This window comes from Haplochromis burtoni, unplaced genomic scaffold (assembly GCF_018398535.1).
Source record: "Haplochromis burtoni strain Fernald_Lab_line unplaced genomic scaffold, NCSU_Asbu1 Contig_189, whole genome shotgun sequence".
NCBI lineage: Eukaryota > Metazoa > Chordata > Actinopteri > Cichliformes > Cichlidae > Haplochromis > Haplochromis burtoni.
This window is the reverse complement of record NW_024582550.1, coordinates 700,284-707,797: the sequence shown is the minus strand read 5'-3', so window position 1 is coordinate 707,797 and position 7,514 is coordinate 700,284.

Below are 7,514 nucleotides of genomic sequence, written 5' to 3'. Positions count from 1 at the left end.
TAGATAGATAGATAGATAGATAGATAGATAGATAGATAGATAGATAGATAGATAGATAGATAGATAGATAGATAGATAGATAGATAGATAGATAGATGCAAAGTGCATTACAAAAAAAATATGTACACTATAAATGTAAGAAAAACAGCTGCATGATGGTATAAAACAAAAATAAGGGGTCTTTTGTGTGCCTGACACTGAATGAAGAGTCATTTTTCAGTTTTAGAGAGGACAGTAGGAATGATTTCCTGAAGTGTTCTTGTCTCAGTGTCTCATTTGACACTGAGACTCATCTGAATCTTAGTTTCTCCTGCCAAAGACAGCAGGGTCAGAATTTGGAGTTAAACAGCATGAAACGTGGCTGCATCCCCGCTGGTTCAGACTAGTGGTGGTGGTGTAGTGGGGTGGGGATATTTTCTCAGCACAAACCAGCTTGTTACTGATTTTGCCCATACCTTTTTCAACATTGTACCAAACATTTGATGGCTGCTTCCAGTAGGATAATGTGCCATGTCATTAAGTAAAAATCAACTGCTGAACAGCACATTGATTTCTTTGTACTCACATGGCCTCCACAGAGATGCAGTGGAACGGAAGAACAAGATGATATCGTCTCTATATGGACCAAACATCCTAGAAAGGTTTACCTGATAAACTGGGGTACATTGGGACTGACTCTTGTGGCCGTTAGAGTAGACGTAATTTTTTTAGCTCTAGCTCTAGCTAATTGCTTTGCTATCTAAAGTGGAAACTCTTACTTCTAAGTTTATGGATATGCAAGTGCAGTTGTATTTGGGTGGTTTATGATGATGCCTCACAACAAATAGGCTCAGAGTTCAACTCTAAGCTGGATGGTGCCATTTTACATGGATTCTGCATGTTTTTCCACTGTCGGCTGAAATTGATGCCATGGATGTGAGTTAGAGAGTGTGTAGTTGGTGCTGTGATGGACTGGCTCTGGATCTGTCCATGGTGTATCCTGCCCTGTTTTTCAGCCAATGACAGCTGAGATTATGCTCCAGCCTGTCTGTGACCCTGAACCGTATAAGCAATTAAGAAAATGGATGGAGTGGATGGATTGACTGTGCGATCGTTGTGCATAGTTGTTACATGCGCCTGGCCTGGTTTTAAAAAACCAAGCATTTGCTTGAACAATTACGGAAAAACTCAGTGTTTACCGTTCAAACAAAGGGCAACAGCTGATCAAGTGTTTTGCTTTCCTGAGAAACTGATTCTTTTATCTCTAATCAAATCTTATTTTGTTGATAAGGCATAACTTTCCTTTTCATAAAAACATTTTCCTTCATCCAGTATTAGGTTTGGTTTTCACACCTCTGAAATACTGCCTACACCTTTGATTTTTTTTTTTCCCCAGTAAGTCAAACAGAAAAGTGAATCTCACACAAAAAAGGGGAAATTCATTTCATTTACGGCCTCAAGATAACCTTTTTCTACCTATAAATCATTGCCAGTAGAATTCATACTGAAAGCCAGATTTCAGATTATTTTCTGCTGCTGGATTATACTGCCAGAGAAAGCTTACTGCAAGTTTCTCTTAGCTGTGTTCTTGAATTAAATGAGTTTATCTACTAATATTGGTGGTTTTGAATGCAAGCCAACATGCAAACCTCCAGATTTATGATAACAGCTTTACAAGATAAGCCTTAAATCTGATCAAATGGGAGTTTAAAATGAAAGTTTAAAAAAAATACATTTCTCTTCATGTCTTTCCTGCCTGTTTTTGCCACAACCACTGAGTTTTCTGTCAGTTGCTTCGGATGCTGCCACCCCCCTTTCCTGTACCTGTTGCTCCTTAGCGTTCTTGTTCCTGACCGAGCTTCTGTTTGTTTTTTGTTTTGTTCACTTGAGATTTACCTTCTTGTTGGCATAGCCTCTAACACAGTTTTTTCCTGAAATACTCACCTCAGTAAAGGTGAACTATTTTAGTTTATTTCCATCACCCTTTCCACAAACCTGTCAATATTGGTCTACTTGTCAGTTTCCATATCACGACTGCAGCTTTTGTTCCTCTCGCGCTCTAATGGGAAGCAAAAAAGTCTTTGACATCTCAGAGCAACCATGTCAGTTTAAGTAAACAACTCTAAACTCTAAACATTTTCCAGCGAGCAGTAAATCTTCACTGCAGAAGCAAAAAGAGACTAAGAGGTTTCGTTCTTTTGTCCAAACTTTAAGAAGGCACTGCCCTCCTGTGGCTGTGAGTGACAACAACACAGCTTTTTATCTACCCTTCAACCTCGTTTCAATTATTTTGTGAGTCTGCGCTCTCGAGAAACAAGCCAGTATGCTAATATGTGCTAATATGCAGAGAAAAAAACAGGACCTAGGCGAGGAAACTAGGTTGTTGCAGAGGAATAATAGCAGCTGCAGATCATGAAATACAAGCAGTCGTAAGCAAAACAGATGAAACTATGTAGAAAACCTGGTAACAGATTAGTATTATGAATATGTTATGAAAGTGTTGCATCATTCTCTTACTGGACACTTTATTAGTTGCACCTTCCTAATGCTATGGACCAACTTTTGCCTTCAGACCTGCTTTAATTCTTCATGGCGTAGATTTAACAAAGTGCTAGAAATGTTTCTCAGAGCTTTTGGTCCACATTGGCATGACAGCATCACACAGTCGCCAACCAAGAAAATACCCCACACAATTACACCACCACCAGAACCATTGGTGGATCCATGCCTTCATGTTATTCTGATCCCACTGTCTGAATGTCACAGCAGAAATTAACACTCATTGGATCAGAAAATATTTTTCCAATCATCCGTTGCCCAGTTTTGATGAGCCTGTGTGAGCCTCAGTTTCCCGTCCATAGAGGACAGGAGTGCTCAGCTAAGAACAGGAAGATTTCTGCTGACTGGGTGCTTGATGCTGTGGGTCTTCTGCTTCAAGCTTCCATTGTGCATTCAGAGATGCTCTTCTGCAGGCTTTGGATGTAACGAGTGTAGTTTGAGTTAGTGTTGCTTTCCTATCAGCTCAAAGCAGTCTAGAAATCCTCCTCTGATCTCCAGCAAAGGATTTCTACCAAAAAACAGCCACTCACGGATATTTTATGTTTTTTAGACCATGCTCTGCACATCTTACAGGTGGTTGGTCAGGCACGGACACAGGAGAGGAGGCAGAATTAACTTTAAACAAAAAGCAAGTTTTCATTAGGGCTGATGTGACGTGAAACATAAAACAAAGCACGAAACAAACTTGAGCAAGCAACTAAACTGAAGGCAATGACAAAACTAAGGAATCTATGAATAAACTGTGACACTGTGACTAGATTATGACGACAATGAATGCTATGAAAACTGTGAGTACTAAGAACACAATGACATCTACAACTGGACACGGGGAAGGTAACACGGACTACTAGACAGAGGACTTAAATACACACATGAGGTGATCAGGGGAAGTGGAGACACAGGAGGACACAGCTGACTAGAATGAGACATAATAACTAAAACTAAGGAACCAAGAACTCAAGGCTCTTTCAAAATAAAGCAGGAAACATGGACATGACATGAGCAACATGAAAACACACAGACAGAAAATACATGACGCAGAAGACTGGGACAGACTTACACCAGGGGACATGAAGAGACTCGTAACTATAGAGACATGAAAGAACCTAAACTATACTGCAACTCAAGGTAACAATAATAATACTAAGACTTAACATAATTTCATAAATAGCCCAATAATATAAAATAACTCATTAACCCTTAACTTAAGAATAGCACATGGATAGAACACAATGTAAAAATAAGAAAACAATAAAAAAATGATACAAAATGCTGGGTCAGAGTGTTACGGTGCAACGTGGGGGACTCAAGCGCAGGACTCCAGGATTGACTGCACACAAGAATTTATTTACAGAAGTCACCGGGTGTATATACAGGTAGTGCAGGGCAGTGCTATATACACAACAAAGTGGGGGACGGGGCTCCAGGGAAATCCAAGGGGTGATCACTCGCTCCGATTCTCCGCACACGACCGTGGGTCCACTCTTCACACTCGACACAAAGATTCACACAGGGGAGGTATCCAGGAGGTCTGTAGACAGGAAATAGGGCTTAATTACAAAATTCTCAATAGATTCTCAACTTTGCTGTGCTGTGCTGTGCTGTGCTGTGCTGTGCTGTGCTGTGCTGTGCTGTGCTGTGCTGTGCTGTGCTGTAGCTTTGACTCTCACTGACACGTGGCAGACAACGATCCAGCAAAGACCAGCAGTCTCCTCCTGGCTTAAATGCTGATCGCCTTAATGGGCATCAGGTGTGTTCCTCATCCGTGGCCGTGGGCCGAGGGCGTGAACCCACAATGAGTTCCGCCCTGGCGACAGAAAGGTGGAAAGAGAACGAGAGACAAGAAATGGTAGAAAAGGCTGATCAGCGTCCCGCTGACCCCCCAGGCCGTGACACACAGACCCAGCCCCTCACACTTCCCCATTCTGATTCTCACTTTGAACATAGTTGAATCTACATTTACATGCCTAACGCGGCTGTGCTGGCGAGCAGATATAGGACCCAAATGAAGGACAAGGCTAAACAGTTTTAATGGTATCAACTCATAAGAATAGCATTTTAGAGCAGCAAATCTAAGAAGAAGGAATTTTTAGGAAAACACAGGGACCTGGACAAGACCAAAAAAAAGAACAGGGAAAGCCTCGCACAGTATACACACACACACAGGATAATAATAGGTGGGAACTCAGTTTAGGATAAAACACACGATGACTGTGGAGGAAGTTAAACTACACACAAGACACGGAGACAAAGAATCACCAAAATATGACTTGACTGACTGCGAGACGCGATTAACTTGGCATAACAAAACCAGGGAGCATGAAAGACAAAAATACAAAGACAAGACCAGAGGATCAGACTGAGAACACAAAAGGAACTGACTAAATTAATCTAACAATCAGCTTCCTTTAAAAAAAGAAAAAAGGAAAAGGCTAGCACTGTTTTCATGATTTTTAAATATAATGATTGAGAAGCATGTTTTCAAGTGCAGTGACAAATTAAAATCACATAGTGTTCTAAACTTATCATTTACAAACTAAAACAATATAACTGATTGTTCCAAAATATAACCATGCCCACAATTGAAGCACATCAGAAACTGCCTCTAACCTGCCATCTGCTGGTCAAGTTGTGTTACAACATGTAATAAAAAAAGAGTCTGTGAGAGAAAGATGCTGAGTGAAGCTGTGAGGTGCAACAAACTGATGGGTCACAGAGAAGCACTTCAACCTCCTTTAACAAGAAGCAAGCATCCGTCAGTTTAATGGAAACAGTGTAGAGGAAGTGGGTGCTCCCTCAATCATCGATTCATTTAACATCTTCAGAACAATCTGGGTACAAAGTTCCTGAGCTTCTTCTGGGCTTCAGCAGAATCCATATACCTGTTGTCCTGGTGTCTCATTTTAGCAGCCTTTGCAAGTCTCCCTGCTGCCTGTGAATGACGGGCCACAGCTTCTAGTTTTCACCCACTGGTAGGTCCATCAGGGAGTCTTCCAAAAATAGCAGGAGTGCTGAGAGCAGATCTGTTACAGTGTGGATATGGAGAGGACCAAAGCCAGGCTTATGGAAACGAAAGGTAACCTTCATTAAAACATCATCAATTTTAAGGAAAAGGGGTTAGGAAGGAGATAAGGTGTACGGGCTTGGTGTCAGGGGAAGGAGGTGTTGACTCTGAAGGTTGTGTGTGTGTGTGTTGTGTGAGTGATTGAAGTGTAGTGGCAGGCAGGGGGACTGAGGGAGGGGCTGACAAGGCTTGGCTGCCCCAAGAGCACACTCTCACAGTGGGATCAGAGACACTACAGATAGAGACGTCGCCCTCCCGGCCTCACTCATCGCTCACTGGACCTTAAAAAAATTTGGATTCCTAACTGAGTTGTTATCCAGAGTGAGAGCTATCCTCACTCAAGGACAGTTTTCTTTAATGCCCTGCATTAATGTTACTTTGTGCCTCTGCTTTTACCGATTCCCTGAGGCACAAAGTAACATTAATGCAGGGCATTAAAGAAAACTGTCCTTCAAAGTAAAACAGGAAGTCCAAAGGCAAAACAGTGTACACTAAGGTAAGGTCCACACTGGATCTAAGCACAGAGGATGAGTAACAAGACATGATTGCAAAACTGAAAGTAAGCACTAGAATATTCATCAAATAGAAACCAAAGATTTGAAATGTTACGAGAAGTAAAACTAATAAAATACTGAAATAACAGAGAAATTCCAAACAGGAAACAAGAGCACAGGATCAACTGTGAAACCAAATACAAACCATGATTACAAGAACTCAGGACAGGAACTAAAAACCAGGGACGAGGATGCCAACTTCAAATGACAGCTAATTAAACTTTTTTTTGCTTTTATGGGAAGAGTGACAAAACCTTTGAAATCCACTGCATATATTTGTCTCTTTTAGTCATATATTTCTTATATTCTCATATTTACTTCTCCAAAAACTGCTGACATTACACCGAGGCTGTACCGTGCTTTCATAATGAGGGGGGCCATCAGAGGGGGAACCATGCCATCCTCCTGGGAAGAGCTGAGGAGAACCCCAGACGAGGGGTCACTCAGCAGCCACAGAGCAGAAGCCACAGGGGGCTGAGTGGTAAAGCTTCACAGGAGTGACCGGTCTACCACAACTGCAGGCTTCACGTGCCTCAGTTAAGGTCAGACTTCAAGATTCAACAATAAGAAAGACACAAGGCTCCTTAATACATGTCGAAAAACACCTTGACCTTTAGACTTTTGGGGAAATGTTCTGTGGATATGACGAGACAAAAGCTGAACTCTTTGGAAGGTTCGAGTTCCGTCGCGTCTGCAACCAACACCGCATTTCATTTAAAGAGTATCAGACCAACAGCCAAACATGGTGGTGGTAGCATGATGGACCTGAAAGTCTCACCATAATTGATGGAACCGTGAATTCTGCTGTCTGTTCTGTTCATGCCCTGACACTCAAGAGTGCAGGGGAGCTGGACAATGATCAGAAACACCACCAGCAAGTCCACCTCTGAATGCCTTAAAATTTTTTAGAGTGGGCTAGTGACTCCAAAATTTAACAGCCTGTCCATGCTCGAAAACACTCCAGTATGACTGAATGAAAACAATTCTACAGATAAGCACATGCAGAATTCCTCCACAGTAATGACAGTGGGGACGAGGGCTGAAACACTCATTGCCATATACTGCAAACACTTGATTGCAGTTTGTGCTGCCAGTGGTGGCACAACCAGGTAGTAGGTTTAAGGGACAATAGCGTTTTGCTCCTTTTTCACTTAATAAATGAAATTATCATTTAAAAACTGCATTTTCTATTTACTCAGATTATCTTTAAAAAAAAATCTTTATTTGGAATGGACAGGAAAAATCCATCAACATAGCAATACAGGGAGTGCAGAATTATTAGGCAAATGAGTATTTTGTCCACATCATCCTCTTCATGCATGTTGTCTTACTCCAAGCTGTATAGGCTCGAAAGCCTA